Genomic DNA, 22773 nt, shown 5'->3' on the forward strand with positions numbered 1-22773 from the left:
TTGCGGGTATCTGTTTATGGAAGTTGCAAGGCATTGCAGTTGGGCGTGTGCACGGCTGCCAGGCCAGCTGCTGCATTTCAACTAGTAACAATGCACATGGAGTAGAGAGAGGGGCTCCCCCGCCCCCTCTCCCCACCCCCTCCAGCCATGTACAGTTCTCGTGCAGACCATGTAAGATATTTGTTTTAAATAAAGTGCATAATTCTTCTATCCCATTTTAGGAACAGTCCCGCAGTTATTTACTGTAATCTTACAGTGTAAAACTCTTCCAAGACAGGCAATGTTTTTTAACACAGGGAGAATGCAGAAGTAACAAGATCGTATTTTTTGCACTGTGGTAGCTCTTAAGCTATTGAGTTGCACTGAGATGATAGATCTTAAACATTTACATGTGTCTTTGGAATACCAGGACAAACTGAAAATATCTCTTGAATTTAATGTTGACACCTCATGGTGTTGATCGACTAGTGTATAGAGCATGAAACATTCTAGGTACCCGATGAGTGGTGGATCGGGAGCTGGTGGCAGGGCACCAATAGGAATGCACTAATGGAATGAGCGAGGGGAGGCGACATTTTAGATCATAAAATATGGTAATTAAGATTAGACTTGCAATAACATTTCTTGGGAGGGTGGTGCCCATCTCGGATCATAAGTTCTGGTAATTAAGAAGACAATTACGGACGTTAGGCTAAAAGCATTTGCCCATTAAATAACACTTGCGTAAACAAAGTATCCAGTGGTTTTGGAGTCTGCATACAGTCCCCAGCCCCGTTTCTTGCAAGCTGCTACTGGAGAAGAAATCCTTGGTAGATGAATGGATACTTCATCTGGCACTACAGTGGTCTCCACCTTGAAGTCAGCAGCTGATGAAGACAGTGGTGTCTGGCATCATGTACACACCTAGATACGGTTCTGTACAGACTGTCTGCAAACATCTGAGAATAAGGTTCTGATTTGGGAGGGGGGGGGAGGTGGAGATTGTATTTATGTATTTAAGAGAGTCTGGTGGCCAGTACATCTCAGCAGAACTCCTACTGTGGAAGAGACAAGAAGCTGTAGCAGCTGTGTTCAATTTTTCTGCTTTTTTTGTTCAGTCATGTCTTGAAAAAACCTACCTAGAGCTGTAGTGTTGCCCAATTGCAGCCTTCCAAGACTCTGGCTACCTTCTTCGCTTCATAAGCTTCCTGAATAAGCCATCGTGTGTTCTGAAGAAGCGTTCTTGTTCGCTCCCGACAGTCATCGTGAACCACTACTCCTGTCTTAAGGTATCCGGCCTCCAGATTCGAACCTCTGTACATTTATGGACACAAAGATCTTATCGTGTGTTTTACAAACTGGTATCAGAGTACAAAGTTTTCATCCTATTCTTCCTATAATTCTTAGCATAAACGACGTTATTCATTGGCTGCTCCTCATTTTTTTTATGATTAGTCCTGTGAACCTCTCTCATTTTCACACATAGCCATTACAGTATTGAATGGTCACTTAACAGATTAGTAAAATAAAATTACTACAACTCTTGCGCCTTAGAAAATTCCTTTCAAAAATCATTCGACAGCAATTAGTACCACTCACTTGTTTCATACGCCTGGAAATTTTCCTTGCACATCAGGTGGTTTCTTAACTTGATATTTTGGTTCATCATCCGGAACTTGGTCTTTCAAACAAAAGCTATCCTTACTTTTATTTTAAAAAACACACCCTTGAAACTGAGTTGATACAACAACTACTTATTGCGTTACACCACACAATATAGTGGTTGATTGTTCCACTTATTTCCTTTACTTTAAAGCTAATTGAAGATTGACTACGTCTTGCAATGCCATGTTTTCTTGTACCTTTGCTTACCAAAACCAACTTTCTTCAGACCTTCGCCACTTTATCGTGTGAACTGAATCTTAATGATTTCGTTCACACTCTACTTGATCCTACGCTCATGACAGTAAAACCTTACGATGGGGCATCATGTGTAGCGATCCTCTTCGGCTGAAGAAACAATGTCCTCCCGAGTTCGACAATGCGCTGCCGAAGAACAGTTACACGACGTTTCTTCTTACTGTCAGTATCTATAACATTGCAAGTATCATCAACTTCGCGAAACTTCTGATCCTCAGGTACACATTCCTGCAAGTATTCAGTCTTGTCTGCCTGACCGTTAGCCTTATAAGCATTTTTGCTCTTTCTACACGTCCTGCCTCTCCCTTCTGAGGAGGCTTCACCAGTACAGGTGGTAGATATTGCGTCCTCGGGTTGGGTTGATTTGGGGGAAGAGACCAAACAGCTAGGTCATCGGTCTCCCCGGATTAAGGAAGGATGGGGCAGGAAGTCGGCCTGCCCTGTCAAAAGAACCATCTCAGCATTTGCCTGAAGAGATTTAGGGAAAACACGGAAAACCTAAATCAGGATGGCCGGACGCGGGATTGAACCGTCGTGCTCCCGAATGCGAGTCTGGTGTGCTAACCACTGCGCCACCTCGCTCGGTATATTGCGTCCATCGTTACCCACAACATGTGCAGCATAACTAACATCATCAATAGTTTCCTCTGCACCCTTCGCAGTACCTACAACAAAATTACCGCTAGCAGTTCCACTCTGCACGACACAAAAAACAATGGCACAAAACAATACCCATTATCACCCGATGGGGTACATACTTACGTACCTAAATCAACATCACTCATGACGCCATTCACACACTCATTTACTTCAGTACAGTACACACTTACTTCATCTGGCACCGAAGCTCCTTCAGACACCGCATTTTCGAAAGATACTGGAGATGTTAATTGTGTATTACTCTCCAGTACAGTACATACTTATTTCGTCTGGCACCAAAGCTAGTTCAGACTCCGCATTTTCGAAAAATATTGGAGCTGTTAATTGTGTGCTACTCTCCTTATCTTCTACACTTCTTGCATCAAATTCTCACCATAAACTTGTTGCTTTCTACTTCTGCTCAAGTACTCTTGTTTCTTAACCTCTCACGTTCCCTTAAAGTCACCTTACTCTTTACCGCTGGATAAACATACTCGACGTTTTCAGCCCGCCAATTGTCCCATTCGCACTCCTTCCTCTCGGCCCCTACTGGAGTAACTGGATCACACCAATATTGCTACCTTTCCCTCTCAACTTCTAATTTTTCTTCTATTACTGCCTGGTGCGCTTGCACACCCTATATTTACTAATATATTCGCAGTGCTTTCTTGCAACCGACACACTTCAGCAGCTAATATTTGTTGTGTACCGTTCTGTGTATCCCCCTGTGATATTGAACACGACATGGTTGACCATCTATTAAATACGAACAAACCAAGAAACGTCAAGAGAAAAACATAGAGCGATGATGAGGACACCTAAACTAACATAAAACGTCTTAATACAACATAATCTTCCCTTCTGAATGGCTAGTCGTGATTATAAATTTACACACTTAAAACAATGAGCGACACTCCTTGCTCACCACAAAACACATATCCTGTTCCATACGGCACAATCTAACACACTTTTCACATTTCCCAGGATACCGTCGAGTTTACTTTTGTTATAATGCCTATAAAATAGAATTAAGCACCTGACAAAAATCCCATTTAATCTCCATAACCCTTGCAGTAAAAAAAATAAAAAAAGGAAACAAACACAAAAGAACACTGCACTCACCCCACTACGTGTTAACGAAAGTGCAACGCTGTAGTAGTCGAGTTATCTTCTCCAGGATGGCAGCCGGCGACGTTCCTGTGTCACCGAAATGTGGAGCTGAGAGTCACTTGTGACAGCAGAGTGTTGGGATCGGGTGTCAACCCCCGGGCGGCGGAGCACTAGGCCATTCGTGGGACCGGAGAAGGTGCCGCTTCCTAACTGGGACGTTGACTGGAACCGCTCCAGGAGCCATTACTGAAACATCGCTGTTTACAATAGTTGTTTACCAACTTTTGTACAGAGACAGGATTACAGCGGGAGGGAGGTTATCGCCCTCGAAGAACACTAAACACAGAGAACACTATTGCACTCCGGGGCTGATCTACCTTTCAGAGAGAACTGCAACCCTATTCATTTTACTTATCTGGCGATGATGTGTACGTGTACAAAGCTACATTGACATCCGGCCATTTCTTCTGGGTGCTTCACTATTTTGGATCAGGTAGTATAGGTAAAAATCATAATGTTCACACTTCTCTTTAAAACTTAACCACAAAGTAATCATTACTGGGGACATTCGGAAATCCGCCAGAGAATATTCACATAAGCACAGGTTTTTATCCATAAAGTAATAAACACTATGGATATTCGCTTAAATCGCATCATCAGAATTCACATTCATCAAAAAGTATAGCACATTTTTACGCTTTAGCTATCCTGGAAACATTTTTCAAATATGAAGTTTCTTTATCGGTAACGGATATTTTAATTTATTAAACTGGCAATATTGGTCCCGAAAGTGCATCTCTTAATTTAACCGGGCGTTCTACACGGTCCGCCGACTGGTGTGGCCGAGCGGTTCTAGGCGCTTCAGTCTGTAACCGCGCGACCGCTACGGTCACAGGTTCGAATCCTGCCTTGGGCATGGATGTGTGTGATGTCCTTAGGTTGGTTAGGTATAAGTAGTTGTAAGTTGTAGGGGACTGGTGACCTCATATGTTAAGTCCCATAATGCTCAGAGCCATTTGAACCATTTTCTACACGGTCCCGTCACATTAATGTGACCACCGCCTACGTTCAGCATCAACGTGCAATAACCACTCACAGCCAACAGGAGGCAGCACTATCTGCGGAGGGTATCTGAAGCGCGCTGGGGGACGGGCAGCAGACAACAGCGCAGTCGTTGTGCACGCCAAAATGGCGTTGTCGGAAACCAACACAGGCCGTAGACGACAGTGGAGAACGACGGCTGCGGAGATGTGTATAGGCGAATAGACGTACAACTGTTGAACAGTTGACCACCCTAATGAACCAAAGGACTACCAACAGTGTCTCCTCTACGAACGTTCAGCAAACGTGGCTACGTATGGGCCTCCACGGCAGGCACCTGGTTCGTGCACCCATGCTGTAAGCTGTTCATTGGTGACGAAGGACCGAATTCGCGTGACAGTGACAAGTGGCCTTTTCAGACAAATCACTTTTTATGCTACTTCGGACAGATGGAAAATATCCTGCAACAATCATCGGGAGGGTTCAGGCCGGAGATGGGAGTGTTATGGTCTGTGAATTACTTCGAGGTATTTCCTGGATGATCTCATCTTTCTGGAAAGCACAATGGATGAACAAAAGTACGCATCTATCCTCGGGCCCCATGTCCACCCCTATCTGCAGTGCGTTTTTCCTCCGCACAGTGGCACCCAACAACAGAACAATGCAACGTGTCACACTGCTGGCTGGTTCGAAGAGCACCAGAATGAGTTTAGAGTACCTCCTTTTCCACCAAACCCACCGGATTTGACCCAAATTGAGAATCTGCAAGACTATCTCTATCGCGGTTTTCGCGCCATAGATCCTCAACCGTGAAACCTAGCGCAGTGGGCCGTGGCCACCCTTCCATAGCTGGCCGCGGTGGTCTCGCGGTTCTAGGCGCGCAGTTCGGAACCGTGCAACTGCTACGGTCGCAGGATCGAATCCTGCCTCGGGTATGTATGTGTGTGATGTCCTTGGGTTAGTTAGGTTTAAGTAGTTCTAAGCTCTAGGGGACTAATGACCACAGCAGTTGAGTCCCATAGTGCTCGGAGCCATTTGAACCACCCTTCCATAACCTCAATGACACTCTTCCTGCACGTCTCGCATCCGTCCGCGCTGCAAATGGTGGTTTTTGAAGAGTGGTCACATTAATGTAACTGGACAGTGTACAGTTTTCCCTTTAGTTGTTACGATTCACGTGATATAAACGTGATATGAACTCCAGCATTCAGAAGCATTTATAACAAACAGCGAAAACATTAATAGGAATAGCAGTAATATTGGTGGGTGTGTGTGTGTGTGTGTGTGTGTGTGTGTGTGTGTGTGTGAGAGAGAGAGAGAGAGAGAGAGAGAGAGAGAGAGAGAGAGAGAGAGAGAAACAGACCGACAGAAAATAGTGGAACATAGATAAATTATATGAATATTAATTTGCGATGTGATTGAAAAATGACTTGATCTGCAGCATTGCGATTTACCGCGCAAATGATCCATGGAACAGGAAACTAATTAACTAACTATAGTCAAATAGACTGTGGATCGTGGAAGCAATAGCCCTGGTTTAGGAGAAGGAAGAGGATGGGAAATAGGAACGTGACAGAATACAAGCAAAGTAGAGAGGAAAAATAAGGGTGGTACGACTGACTGAGAAACGAAAACATAAACAAACGTAAATGGCACAAAGATGAGTATTTGCTTCACAGTCTTACATAGAGAAGCAGTCGCAAATGTTAATTTTGTAGGGAAAAGTTATGATACAAAAGAAAGTGCCTCAGCTGTTTCTTAAATGGAACTAGATACTGAATTGAGGGCAGAACGCAGGGCAGCTTGCTTCTGCGGCAAACAGCAGCAATGGAGGAATAATTTGCGAATGTTTTTATTTTATGGATGGTCACAGTTATGATGTTAGATAACTGAAACCTTCTGCTGTGATTATCATGCGATTAGGGATACTTCATATGCGTATTGGGCCGCGCGCTTACTATGGAGCCAAAGAAGTAAATACAGTGTATGATAGTCACGTAACGTGTCTGACCGCAGCCATTCTGAATGCGTGTGTGGGAGCACTGATTTGATCAAGTAGAAGGTAGAATTTCATTAATAATCCTGGTATAGGTAATGTAGTAATAGTAGACGACAGTCACTAATTAACCGTTTATCTTAGATGGCCCACACTGTTTATTTTATATTTCTGTGCCTGAGAAGTTTGAAGTGTTATACTTGCATGATGAATGACACACCTCTAAGAAACATGGATGAGATGAATTCCTTATCTCAATGCGCACTGAATATCAAGCATGTACTCGAGCAGTACGACCACGTTTTATTTACATACAAGTTTCGAAGTTGCTACAAATGTAAAAGGAACCCCGTAAGGCGCTAAATATAAGCTTCGCCCACGAAACGGGTCTGGCGAAATGAAGTTATGCTTACTTTATGGCTCCGCTCTCGACGGGATGTTACATTTTCCAATACTAAATATAAAAAGGAGAAAGAGAAGCATAAGAAATAAGAATTCTTTAAAATTCTAACACGGAACTGGATCTAGCCTCAGACATTCTTTCGTCATATAGAGAGGAGTAGACGGCAGGGAATGGGTGTGCAGCTGGGACAACATGAAGAGAAACTACTAGTGGGCACGAAGGTATTCAGGCTTCGAGCGTAGCCAGCAGGGAAAGTGAGGCGACGAAGCCAGCCAGCCAGCGATTGTTCCACTTAGAATAACTCTGTCCAGAAAACGACCTAACTGCACCACTAGCTATATGGAAGAACCAGAGGAACAGAAACTCTAATACCATTTAGATTCAACTTGATCATCAAGGTGATGATGATGATGATGATGATGTGGAGACGGAGGAGGAGGAGAACAACGATATGTTCATACGGGCACACACGTGCACGGAGATATCATATTTATTATTGGTTCCAAAATTTCCTATAAAAAGATCAGTGCAATTTTAAATATCTAAAATAATGCAACAGGAAATCGTACCAGTCTTGGCAGTCTAGTCCGTGTTCACTGAAAGTGAAAACACAACGTCGCAGTGTGATACTGTAACACCCACTACTCCAAGCAGAGAGATTAAGTTTTGTGATAATTTAATGCACAATAGACGCCATTGTTGCTGAAATCTTTTTTTAATTAACGATACACAACTTACACATATAGTAATTATTAAAGGACAATATATGAGGGCCTTCTGCAAATTAATGCCTCCGATTTCTTATGTGAAAACTCTTCAAGTTTTTGAAATAAAACAAACGTTATTTTCTGCGTTTCTTCATATCAACATACGGCAGCACTCTGCCGCAAGGAGCTCCGAATTGAAGCGTATAGCATGACGTTGTGTAACGTAACTACTTCGGTGAATCGCGTTTCGAGTTCGAACAATTCGTCCACACATGGAGCACCTCCTCCTTCAGTATGACAATACCAGACCACTCACGACCGCTGCGACATCTGCAACAATCCGACACCTTAGGTTCTCTGTCATTGATCATCCTCCATAGAGTCCCGACTTGGCCCATCTGATTTTCATCTCATTCCGAAAGTAACACATCACAATCACCTTCGACGGCTTCGCTTTGATAGTGATGAAGCGATTCACGTAGAGGTGAAGTTGTGGCTCCGTCAACAAACTCAATCACTCTAGAGTGACAGTACCAGAAAACTCGCCCCTATTTGGGAGAAACGTGTTCGTCACTAGGATGATTATGTTTAGGAATAAATATGTAGACACGAAGAATAAAGACGTAGAATGTTAATAACTTTTTTTGTTTAAAAACTTTAAGAGTTGTCACATAAAAAATCCTGAGGCATTTAAGAACGCCCTCGTATAATATAATAAACAGCATATTACTCATATACATCTATAGTCCTCAAGCCACATTACGGGGTATGGCGTGTGGCGGAGGGCACTTAGTGAACGAGCCGTTTCCACCCCAACTCCCCTCCCTTCCCGTGGTTTTCTCTCGGCAAAAACTGCGCGAGGAATACAACGGGAAACCAGCTGTTACTTACTACCATAAAAGTCTCAAGCATGGCTGGCAAACTTAAAGCTAAGGCCTCCAATCCCTGGCAGCCAGTCAGTGGGCAAGCGGTCCTCAGAATCCCAGGGCCATTCATGAGGACAGCGATTTGGCTGCTTATTTCGAAGTGGAAAGACTCACAATGCTGTCGGAGAGATGGAAGGACTCAAAGTTGATATCCCTGGATTCAATAGATGCGTTGGCCCAATTCGGGAAAATGTAACTTTCATAGTTCTAAATATATAATGCAGGCAACAATGATCCACATCATTTCAATGAATTAGAGTTAATGGTAAACCCAGTTATCAAGTGTCAAGAAATTTGTTCCTGTGTCCATAGCGTCATTTTCGTGCGCTTCAATCTTAAACTTCTCCGGTTGAATATCATCCAGGTGTAGGTATCAATTTGTAATGCATCAGATGATAATATCGAAACGTTTCACACCCAAGTGATGGCACTCCTGTATGTCACCAAACCAAATGAGATTACTATAGCGATGGGGGATTTCAGTGCCAAGATAGGCCACGGTCGGCGCGTTAATATAGTAGGTAATTTAGTTTTTAGGAATTGGCAATGATCGAGGTCATCGGCTGGCCCACCTAAGCTAGGAAGAGGAGATCATATCAGCAAAGCAGAGTTACTAAACACAGCCTTCCGTAATGCCTACTCAAAAGAAGACGAACTAAATATTCCAAAATTCGAATCGAAAACAGCTATCAAAATGAGTAACGCAGAAGCAAATATCCTCGGAGTAGTGAAGCAAATCAAATCACTTAATAAAAGAAAGTCTTCTGGTCCAGACTGTATACCAATTAGGTTCCTTTCCGAGTATGCTGATGCATTACCTCCATACTTATCATACACAACCGTTGTCTCGACGAAAGATCCGTACCGAAAGGCTGGAAAGTTGCACAGGTCTACACCAATATTCAAGAAAGGTAGTAGGAGTAATCCACTAAATTACAGGCCCATATCGTTAATGTCGATATGCAGCAGGATTTTAGAACATATATTGTGTTCGAACATTATGAATTATCTCATACAGTCAACATGGGTTTAGAAAACATCGTTCCTGTGAAAAACAACTAGCTCTTTATTCACATGAAGTGCTGAGTGCTATTTACAAGGGATTTCAGATCGATTCCGTATTCCTGGATTTCCGGAAGGCTTTTGACACTGTACCACACAAGCGGCTTGTAGTGAAATTGCGTACTTATGGAATACTGTCTCAGATCGTCTCAGTTATGTGACTAGATTGCGATTTCCTGTCACAGAGGTCACAGTTCGTAGCAATTGACGGAAAGTCATCGAGTAAAACAGAAGTGATTTCTGGCGTTCCCCAAGGTAGTGTTATAGGCCCTTTCCTGTTCCTTATCTACACTCCTGGAAATTGAAATAAGAACACCGTGAATTCATTGTCCCAGGAAGGGGAAACTTTATTGACACATTCCTGGGGTCAGATACATCACATGATCACACTGACAGAACCACAGGCACATAGACACAGACAACAGAGCATGCACAATGTCGGCACTAGTACAGTGTATATCCACCTTTCGCAGCAATGCAGGCTGCTATTCTCCCATGGAGACGATCGTAGAGATGCTGGATGTAGTCCTGTGGAACGGCTTGCCATGCCATTTCCACCTGGCGCCTCAGTTGGACCAGCGTTCGTGCTGGACGTGCAGACCGCGTGAGACGACGCTTCATCCAGTCCCAAACATGCTCAATGGGGGACAGATCCGGAGATCTTGCTGGCCAGGGTAGTTGACTTACACCTTCTAGAGCACGTTGGGTGGCACGGATTACATGCGGACGTGCATTGTCCTTTTGGAACAGCAAGTTCCCTTGCCGGTCTAGCAATGGTAGAACGATGGGTTCGATGACGGTTTGGATGTACCGTGCACTATTCAGTGTCCCCCCGACGATCACCAGATGTGTACGGCCAGTGTAGGAGATCGCTCCCCACACCATGATGCCGGGTGTTGGCCCTGTGTGCCTCGGTCTTATGCAGTCCTGATTGAGGCGCTCACCTGCACGGCGCCAAACACGCATACGACCATCATTGGCATCAAGGCAGAAGCGACTCTCATCGCTGAAGACGACACGTCTCCATTCGTCCCTCCATTCACGCCTGTCGCGACACCACTGGAGGCGGGCTGCACGATGTTGGGGCGTGAGCGGAAGACGGCCTAACGGTGTGCGGGACCGTAGCCCAGCTTCATGGCGACGGTTGCGAATGGTCCTCGCCGATACCCCAGGAGCAACAGTGTCCCTAATTTGCTGCGAAGTGGAGGTGCGGTCCCCTACGGCACTGCGTAGGATCCTACGGTCTTGGCGTGCATCCGTGCGTCGCTGCGGTCCGGTCCCAGGTCGACGGGCACGTGCACCTTCCGCCGACCACTGGCGACAACATCGATGTACTGTGGAGACCTCACGCCCCACGTGTTGAGCAATTCGGCGGTACGTCCACCCGGCCTCCCGCATGCCCACTATACGCCCTCGCTCAAAGTCCGTCAACTGCACATACGGTTCACGTCCACGCTGTCGCGGCATCCTTCCAGTGTTAAAGACTGCGATGGAGCTCCGTATGCCACGGCAAACTGGCTGACACTGACGGCGGCGGTGCACAAATGCTGCGCAGCTAGCGCCATTCGACGGCCAACACCGCGGTTCCTGGTGTGTCCGCTGTGCCGTGCTTGTGATCATTGCTTGTACAGCCCTCTCGCAGTGTCCGGAGCAAGTATGGTGGGTCTGACACACCGGTGTCAATGTGTTCTTTTTTCCATTTCCAGGAGTGTATGTTCTGTGACGTCACAAGAGACAAAAGAAGATTGTCTTGTTTTAGACAGTTGTAAGTGTATCGTTGCTTAAGTAACACGCCGATTCATGTCTTATTAAATAATATAATAAATAAGCTATAAGTTGTTATTTGTGTGTGTTTACCTTAGTTAGACACCAGCAATAAACTCTCCTGGTAAATGCAGAAGTTTACCATGCACCAGTTCCCCTGGGGAAATCTGTAGGTCTTCTGTTAATGCACCGCACAATCCCAACAGCGGTACTGGGAGAGCGTCGATCCACGAATGCGTCATGTGGTAAATTGTAGCTGTCTTCAAGGAATGGTGTAGGCACTCCACAATACCGTTTGTCTCTACATGGTGTGGTTACGTCCTTATCATGTGTATCCCATACAACTGGGCCGTTGCCTGAAAGATATCCGGGTCCCATTGCTTACCCTAGTTTGAAATCATCTGTTAGGGACAACCAAAAAGGTGAAATCCAACCACAGGTGAAGGTATGTGCCGCGTTCTCCACCTCCAGCCACCTGATGTACCTGTCAACGGCTGTGAGACAGTACCAGAAGTGACATACTGCTAGGAGAGGTCGGTCCTATCAAGTCAAGGTGGACGTCTGAGTATCACGCCTCTGGGATTTCAGAACTTCCGAATGGAGCTCGTACATGCCATGTTACTATGCACGTTTGGCATTCAATTCAGGTCTGAGTCCATGTGTGGCAGTCCTTCTGTATACTGGGCTACACAAAACGCTGCATTACCAGTTCCCTCATAGCTCCAATTCCTGGATGGCTGAGTCCATGCAGAGAAGCGGAAATCCATCGACACAGAGGCGAAGATATAGCTGCTGTCGTCCTGCTGAGTCTTCGCAATATATCAGCTCCTAAGTTCCTGGCAGCGACGTGTGATGCAAGTACAGAGCCGTATTATCTTTCAGCAAGTTCTTTAATTCCTCATCGACATTTTGTGCTCCCACCAACTCGACAACTCGCACGTGAAGAAATCTTTCCACTGTAGACAAGGCATCAGTGGTGACGGTTTTCAAACCACTTATATGTCGAATGTCTGTTTTAAATTGCGAAATAAAATGTAGGTAGTTGATTTGCACTTGGGGAGAGCTATTTGATGCCTGCACAAACGAGGAAGTCAGTGGCCGATGGTCTGTGTATGCAGTGATCTAACTGCTTCACTGACTGCTAATAGCTCTGTGTACGTTGGTGGCCAGGAGCGCCGCTTGTCTGTGATCTAGTTGGAGAAGAAACGTAAAGGCTGCCAGTGTCCATTTTTATTGTGTTGTAGCACACCACCGACAGTGTGCGGTGAGTCATCTGAGAAAATGGCTAGTGAGGCGTCTGGGATCAGATGCCCTAGGAGGTTAGCTTGTATGACGCTTATCTGGCAAGCTTCAACCAATAAGGATGGCACAGAGTGGTGCCTGGGCTTCAGCAGTTCGAGGTGAAAAACGACGGTAGCAGTTTCTTATCCCCAGGTAGTGACGCAACACGTCGTCGATGTCTGCATAACAGAACTCCAGTCCCCGCAAAACTTCATCAACAAAGCTCTGAAAAGTCTGAGCTGCATTCCACAGGCCATACGACATGTATGGGAAGTCAGACAGTCCAAAGAGGATAGTTGATGAAGTTTTGTGGATCTCCTCTATTGCTACTGTAATGTGATTGTAGCTCCAGCGGCAAGTAAACAGTGTGCTCCACGAGCTGGCAAGCAGTGCCGTAGGGGACCGCACCGCCACTTACCAGCAAATTAGGGACACTGTTGCTCCTGGGGTATCGGCGAGGACCATTCGCAACCGTCGCCATGAAGCTGGGCTACGGTCCCGCACACCGTTAGGCCGTCTTCCGCTCACGCCCCAACATCGTGCAGCCCGCCTCCAGTGGTGTCGCGACAGGCGTGAATGGAGGGACGAATGGAGACGTGTCGTCTTCAGCGATGAGAGTCGTTTGTGCCTTGGTGCCAATGATGGTCGTATGCGTGTTTGGCGCCGTGCATGTGAGCGCCACAATCAGGACTGCATAAGACCGAGGCACACAGGGCCAACACCCGGCATCATGGTGTGGGGAGCGATCTCCTACACTGGCCGTACACCTCTGGTGATCGTCGAGGGGATACTGAATAGTGCACGGTACATCCAAACCGTCATCGAACCCATCATTCTACCATTGCTAGACCGGCAAGGGAACTTGCTGTTCCAACAGGACAATGCACGTCCGCATGTATCCCGTGCCACCCAACGTGCTCTAGAAGGTGTAAGTCAACTACCCTGGCCAGCAAGATCTCCGGATCTGTCCCCCATTGAGCATGTTTGGGACTGGATGAAGCGTCGTCTCACGCGGTCTGCACGTCCAGCACGAACGCTGGTCCAACTGAGGCGCCAGGTGGAAATGGCATGGCAAGCCGTTCCACAGGACTACATCCAGCATCTCTACGATCGTCTCCATGGGAGAATAGCAGCCTGCATTGCTGCGAAAGGTGGATATACACTGTACTAGTGCCGACATTGTGCATGCTCTGTTGTCTGTGTCTATGTGCCTGTGGTTCTGTCAGTGTGATCATGTGTGTATCTGACCCCAGGAATCTGTCAATAAAGTTTCCCCTTCCTGGGACAATGAATTCACGGTGTTCTTATTTCAATTTCCAGGAGTGTATTACGTTTCACACTGCAGTTTTCCACTTTTACTACATTGAGAGACAAAATTTAACATATATGTAAGACACTGACTCGCTTTCTGAGATTTACAACAGGCAGTAATGTGAACATTTACTAAGCAAAACTTTATAAGCCTCAGTCTTACGAACTCTTAATTTGAAGTTGACAACAGTACATTAAAAAGCAGTTTTATTAGGAAAATTACTTTCAGCAAGCATCTTACCTTTAACTTTCTTTCTACTATGTTCAAGAAGCATCAATTAGCAAAACACTGGGCTTTAATGTTCTTTCAGTAAGGACACTCGGAAATCACTTTAGCTCAAACGGAGAGGAACCTGAGAGGTGTTATGATAAGGAGAAAAATCAAGGTAGGTACATAAATTCATTTATAAATTACCTTATATTTGAGCACACTAACACATCCATTTAGCTGATCCTTCACTGTACATTACTATAGTGCTTCATTACAGTGATTGCGCAATGTGGTGGCGATTGCATGTTGGTAGTTGAAATTGCAGGTAGAATTGCTTGACTCTGTCATTTCTTGGTGGCGATGACACATACAAATTCCAGAATAGTTCCAGCTATTTATCCATCCATCAGAGGCATTGGAAAGGAGCAGAAAAATCCTCTCTCGGGACCAGCACAATATGCAACATTTACATGGCAGTGCACAATTTGGTAGCTCGTCCACTGACTCTTGTTCCACCTTTTCTACCTGGCCAACCACAATTTGCGCGCGCTACACAGTTTCGTTCCCGAGGGGAACCGCAACAACTTTTACATACAGAATAACTAAGAACGCTAAGTGAGGATCAGCAGTTTACATAACAGTAACCAAATACATTAAATAAAACAGAACATTTGCACATATTGACATTTCTACAAAAAATTATTCATTCAGAAATTACAATTATATATAGTAAGTTTTGTTCCCTCCAAATGGGACTAAGAATTTAAATGACAGATATACTACCTTGCATAGACTCAAATCAAGACATCAAAGTTCTTACAAAGAAATGAGTATACAATTTTGTGTTATCTATTCTATCAAACACACTTACGGAAGCTCAATGATGTAACATTAAATGAAACAAAAGAAAAATAAATCCGTACAGCATTAGAGCTATGGTGTTACAAACAGAAGGTCGTTGTGCAAACGGTGGGTCGCCTACATGCTGCCCTATCCCAGGCTTCCCAGCAATTTCAGCACTACCAGGATATTCTGTTGGGGACGTTGGCTCAGGCGAGGCCAACTTGCTGCAACTATTTCCAGAATATGATGAGAAGATGGAGCAATGGCCTACCTCCATCACATGGTTGGAGCAACGTTTTGTGGAATCCACAGTTCAAGTTCACAAACAACAACATGCTTCTCTCTTAACCCACTCAGGTGCTCACGCCATCAAGTTCTTCAACGTTTTAACCTTGGTATAGCTCCACATACCTTACCTTATGTTCAGTTAAAACCCCAAATTAATGACTATTATGCTTTGTGTGATAATTTGTGTTCATATGCGCTCACTACTCTTTCTTGGGCGTCTTCCACGATGCAACTGGACTACCTGCCCTTCCTGAGCTCTCATGCCCACAATCACAAGTCTGCATCATCTTGCACGATACGACAGGACTCTTTGCCAGTCTCACTGTTCATACATACAATAAATATTCTCATTCGTCCTCAATGATACATCAGGATTCCCTGCCAGTCTTCAGTGCTCCTACACACCATAAAAACTGCAAGTCGTCCTCTGCGATGCAGCAGGGTTTCAAGCAAGTCCTGCTTTGTTCTTAAATTCTTAGTGCTCACGCACAAACTCCAATTACCTCGACGTCAGCCGTGACGCTCCAGGTCTCCCGGCCCTTCCTTACCATTGTAAAAGCAATAAAGACAGCAGTTCTTCGGTTGCCACAGACCGACATATGCTTGCTGAGCGCAACTGGTTTGCTGCCATTCATTCCAACCAGACACCCTCTTGGGCATAACACATTTTCAAATTTCCACTAAAAGGTCTTCTCACAACTTCCTTCAAATTATTGAACTCCCCTGTGGCACCAGTTCTTGCATTCATCGCTATTCCAGGCAAATTGTTTCATCCACAGATTTATTCCTTTTATTTTGTTTCCTGTACCCAATGCACACGCAAGCGCCCTATCTAAATTCACTCTGCACGGTGGTGGCATTTCTCCACTATCCGCTGACGCCCCAATTTCTGTTTAAAGTAGTGTCGCTGCTAAATATTCATGTAGTGATGTTCCAATTCCGGTACTAGTACCTAGACTCCGTAAGTCGGCCATTGGGCTGGCAGAGTCTTTCAGTGTGGTCTGGAATGTGACAAGGAATGAGAACTCAGAAAGTGGACGTAATTAGTTTGATACTTAACTTTAATCCAATAATGATGAACGTCGCTCTTGACGGTACATGATTCACAATATTATCTGTTCAGAATACATTCTTGAAGATAGTAATTATAGTAACTGCATATGGCGCCTTGCTAGGTCGTAGCAAATGACGTAGCTGAGGGCTATGCTAAACTGTCGTCTGTGCAAATGAGAGCATATGTAGACAGTGAACCATCGCTAGCAAAGTCGGCTGTACAACTGGGGCGAGTGCTACGGAGTCTCTCTAGACTAGACCTGCAGCGTGGTGGCACTAGGTCTGCAATCACTGATAGTGGCGACACGCGGGCCCGACGTATAATAACGGACCGTGGCCGATTTAAAGGCTACCACCTAGCAAGTCCGGTGTCTGGCTGTGACACCACAATTAGTGTGTGACGCAATCCTAGATGGTGGTCTGAAGGGGGAAAACGGCGCGAAAATGACTCAGCCAGCGCTGGGATGCTGGAGAGAGTAAGAAAGGAGTGTACTTTATTTATTTTGTAACAATTTATTTATGGATGGAGTATATTTCTCACATTGATACAAAACACATGCTTGGAGTCACGCCACACAGCCCACAGACCTCTAAACTATTCCTAAATATCACTCTAAAGACACGCAAACCTATTTTACTGAAATAATTTCAGAACAGACACGCAGACTTCTCCTAAATAATGCAGTCTACTGATGTGCAGATACGCTGTGCCGGCTGCTGTGCCGAGCGGTTCTAGGAGCTTCAGTCCAGAGCGATGCAGCTGCTACAGCCGCAGGTTCGAATCCTGTCTTGGGCGTGGATGTGTGCAATGTCCGTAGGTTGGTTAGGTTTAAGCAGTTCTAAGCCTAGGGGACTGATTACCTCAGATGTTAAGTCCCATAGTGCTTAGAGCCATTTCAGCCGTTCTGAACACAAACAGTACTTGTTAAATGTCCAAATAACATATAGGACAGCCTATAGACCTGCTCAGAAAATAATTCAACAGACACACAAACAACATATGCAGACACCGTCTGCCACGCCCTATCCAGTAGACCACACAGGAGGCCTCCTGCAGCCACACGAAGTGATGCGACTGTCAGCTGTCAAACCACACACAGAAGCCCTCAAGCATGAGGCAGCGACATCCCTTTCATACTTGGTACCTGAGAAAGTCCTCTCGAAATACATGTTCACCTAGGCACTGCTTCTGATGCGACCAGACAGGAGTGCAAGTGCTCCGAGGGCGCGCGCGCCGACACTACTGCAAGCCACCGCCAGACGCAAGACAGAACGACGCCGCTGCAGGAGAAAGTTGTTTCTGTTTTCAAGTATATGGTCAGTGTTATACTGACGTCACAGAACTCCAAGCCACGCTCATGTTAGTCTCTTATGTGAGACACCTCTGGACGGCAAGTGTCTTTACCACTGATGACAGAGTAGCACAGGGTGCATTGTTCCTAGCGCGTCACAAGAGGTGCGTCTAACCATGCTCAACCACCCAGTGTGCCTGATGCAACGCCGGGAAGCGCACACACGTAGCTACAAACCATCACAAGTGCATCTAACAAGATTTTCAACCTCATACTAATGTCACATGACTATGTAAAAGATAAGAACCTAGTCGACCTCACGGAAAAATGTATAGTGTCCCAGAAATAGTTAACGCTCGCTTTCTTGATGTCTCAGTTTGTATGTACAGAAATTCTTTCCCTAACAGAAACTGTTTACGAAAAAACCGCAGAATAAGGTCGAATACAGACTTGCTCATGGACCTAACTTGGTACCCCATAAATCACATGTTACCCTTCATGCTTTCAACACACACAAACGTTCCCTCTGCTATGTAGAGGCTCCTATATCCCAGCACAAAGGATGTGAATCAATCGAGCATTATGATTGGCTCTTATCGAAATTACCCGCCGAATTACTGATGCTGCCGGTATCAAAGCACTGGTTATTCTACACAGATCGCCATATTGCACAGGCAATTAAATCTTACAAACTGCCATACGTATCGTCAAATATGGAAAGACTCTTACTCATTTACACTGTTCTCCCACCGAGGACAGGAGCTTGAATATTAGTGCGCGAAACCATTCCTCAACCCAGCAATATGTCACCGCGTACCATGTCAGTACAGTAGACATAAAATTCGTATCCTGTGCCAACCAAAATAATCTCTTTTACGTAATTCGTATATATACCACGAAGATGGACAGTACTGTATATACTCCTCACAGCACTAGATATTTTCGAGCAGCCGACGATCACAAGTCATCCACCCCGAACGCGCGACCAGGGCACCGTCAGTGGATCGAAGCTGCTCTCAGAACTGTTCTGCAAATTCAGGCTCGTTTCACTTCGGCACAAACACGTTACTGTTTCTGGTCAAAACCTACTTCCTTGCTTGCTCGCATTTCTACACACATCTCCGGACACTGGGATTAGAAGAACACATCTATTTGCGCATGGTTCGCCATAATATTATACCATTTTCGCGGTACTTCTCGATGTCAAGCACTAGGCAGCATCCTACAGATCGCTAGCGCAAAGTAATCCCCAAGATATAGACTGGGTATTATTCCTCCACAAACCCGATACTTTAGCAAGGTGGGGCGTGCTGTAAACCACCGACTAACTAGAAACTTGGGACGTCTGCAAAAACATTTTCTCAGCAACTCGAAACAAATAGAGGAAGCTGACATTTCCACTCTCGAATACCAGTGTTGGTGATGTAGTAGATTCTAAAGCATCCCTATAATTTACAAGATCAAATGAAGTGTTTCTCATATCTAGAGAACCGGCAAACATGTCTTCCATATGCTAGATGCACACACCACAATCGATCTTCTCTCAACTAAATAAAGGCGCGAAATGTGCAGAAGCAGTCAACCAAACAATTTACATGGGAGGGAATAACGATCCAGTACAAATACACCTCCATATTCAATCTCAAATTTCCACACAATCACGAAAGCTATCCAACACATGCTAAGTATTAGTTCTCTATTCGGTCGTCTATAGGAGTGCACTGTTAACTGATCTACACTCCTGGAAATTGAAATAAGAACACCGTGAATTCATTGTCCCAGGAAGGGGAAACTTTATTGACACATTCCTGGGGTCAGATACATCACATGATCACACTGACAGAACCACAGGCACATAGACACAGGCAACAGAGCATGCACAATGTCGGCACTAGTACAGTGTATATCCACCTTTCGCAGCAATGCAGGCTGCTATTCTCCCATGGAGACGATCGTAGAGATGCTGGACGTAGTCCTGTGGAACGGCTTGCCATGCCATTTCCACCTGGCGCCTCAGTTGGACCAGCGTTCGTGCTGGACGTGCAGACCGCGTGAGACGACGCTTCATCGAATCCCAAACATGCTCAATGGGGGACAGATCCGGAGATCTTGCTGGCCAGGGTAGTTGACTTACACCTTCTAGAGCACGTTGGGTGGCACGGGATACATGCGGACGTGCATTGTCCTGTTGGAACAGCAAGTTCCCTTGCCGGTCTAGGAATGGTAGAACGATGGGTTCGATGACGCTTTGGATGTACCGTGCACTATTCAGTATCCCCTCGACGATCACCAGAGGTGTACGGCCAGTGTAGGAGATCGCTCCCCACACCATGATGCCGGGTGTTGGCCCTGTGTGCCTCGGTCGTATGCAGTCCTGATTGTGGCGCTCACCTGCACGGCGCCAAACACGCATACGACCATCATTGGCACCAAGGCAGAAGCGACTCTCATCGCTGAAGACGACACGTCTCCATTCGTCCCTCCATTCACGCCTGTCGCGACACCACTGGAGGCGGGCTGCACGATGTTGGGGCGTGAGCGGAAGACGGCCTAACGGTGTGCGGGACCGTAGCCCAGCTTCATGGAGACGGTTGCGAATGGTCCTCGCCGATACCCCAGGAGCAACAGTGTCCCTAATTTGCTGGGAAGTGGCGGTGCGGTCCGCTACGGCACTGCGTAGGATCCTACGGTCTTGGCGTGCATCCGTGCGTCGCTGCGGTCCGGTCCCAGGTCGACGGGCACGTGCACCTTCCGTCGACCACTGGCGACAACATCGATGTACTGTGGAGACCTCACGCCCCACGTGTTGAGCAATTCGGCAGTACGTCCACCCGGCCTCCCGCATGCCCACTATACGCCCTCGCTCAAAGTCCGTCAACTGCACATACGGTTCACGTCCACGCTGTCGCAGCATGCTACCAGTGTTAAAGACTGCGATGGAGCTCCGTATGCCACGGCAAACTGGCTGACACTGACAGCGGCGGTGCACAAATGCTGCGCAGCTAGCGCCATTCGACGGCCAACACCGCGGTTCCTGGTGTGTCCGCTGTGCCGTGGGTGTGATCATTGCTTGTACAGCCCTCTCGCAGTGTCCGGAGCAAGTATGGTGGGTCTGACACACCGGTGTCAATGTGTTCTTTTTTCCATTTCCAGTAGTGTACATTCCTACTCTCCAACAAGCATCTCCAGTCTGACAGATCCTACCGTTAATGGGAAATGTGAATCACCCCCGCATAGGTCACCGGCGGTGCAGGCCGAGCACACAGATGTAGAATGTTTATCACTCCACAATGCAGCCAAACTCTTCTAGTTTCCTTGTGTTGTAACTGTCTTTTATTTAAAATCATCCACCGTGTGTTGCGTGTTATGGTATCTGCAGTAACAAAATTATTTACATTGTGCAATGTCTAGGTTTCTGTGAGAGGCTGCCGATCATAGCATTTTAATGTCAGTTTAGGACCTGAAACAAACTCAAAGTCATGGCAGAAAAACAAAATCCATGTCAGGGTACAAAGCATGTTAGAAAACAATGTTTCATACAACAACACAGTGTCACAGGGAGCGTCTCTTGCAACTTACAGTATAGTGTGTTGGACACAGGAATCATCGTACAGTACAGGTGATGAAACTTTAAACTGCCCTCTGAAATGGATCAAAAGCTGTATATTTAATAGGATCATCCCGCATAGGCAGCAGCATCAGTTTGACAGGTAAATTCGATGACGAATGGGGTGTCCCGTTAGGAATGCTGTTTTGGGGAGAATCGCGAAATCTCTCTTTACTGGACCACACTGCAGCCATGTGTCATCGCATGAGCAACATTGCCTAGGTGAGTTCTATATCGGATGACGTTAGTGGAGCTTCTATAGTTCTTAATTTTTCTCTGTTGGGCGGGCAGAGAATAACAATGATAGCATGTTGGGTTGATTGATTTGAATGGACACAGATCTGCTTCGAAGATATTATGTGTATCTACTTTGGAGACATACCACGTTGCATACAGCTCCCCCTAATGGTCAAAATACGGTCCTGTTGCACTAACTTAGGTCGTTCTGTTTCTATGTGGGTTGCAGAAGGTGGTGAAAATGTCTTTCTCCGACTTCTGCTCAGTCCCAACTTAAATTGGAACGATCATACACGCTAAGCTGTAGAAATGGGGTCAGTTGCAAGATGCATAAGGGCTGACTAAAATCAAGTTGGAATTTTACTGTAGCAGACATGTTCGAGAAAGATATCTCATATCAAGATGTGGCAATGGCAGAAATATGATGTACTTGTGGGTGTCATCCAATGCAGGTATGTGGTTGAATGAAAAGACTTGATTCCAAATAATGGACATCATTTCTAGCTGACAGTGTAACACTAGAGACCTGAAAAGCTAGTGTACATTTTCTTATGACCTCAATCAGCACATCATCTACTACTACTGTTTGTGTTCCTTCTCAATCAGTCATCGCCTATAACTCAGTGGATATATCACAGAACCTCTGATATGGTATCGAGTCAGAATATGTTACAAGTACTATAGAAATATCTATATAGGGTAGCGTGGGGGAGTCACACTACCGCTTACATACCACGTCCCTTAGCCGAACCACTTTCAAAATTCATCGATTTTATAACGAGGTTTCATCGTGGCCTACGTCTAACTGGAGTGCTGGTCTGATAAGATACACTCCAGTGATCACCATCTCGGTATCTGTCCAGATAGAAGAACCACGTCATTCAGAGGTAATATTGTACCTCAATTTATAAAGCCAGTATAGCTTTTAACATGGGCACTTGTGTGCAGCTGTAGAACCATGAGCGCGTGTGACAGAAGTACTAAATAGTAGTTGTTGGGATCGAGTTTTTTTTAACATCTGGCAGATTACGTCTCTCTTTATAGGACACGGTGGTAGCACTCGCAAGAAAAACTTATAAGACATGTCCACCCATGGTTGATTT

This window comes from Schistocerca gregaria, chromosome X (genome assembly GCF_023897955.1).
Source record: "Schistocerca gregaria isolate iqSchGreg1 chromosome X, iqSchGreg1.2, whole genome shotgun sequence".
Classification (NCBI taxonomy): Eukaryota; Metazoa; Arthropoda; class Insecta; order Orthoptera; family Acrididae; genus Schistocerca; species Schistocerca gregaria.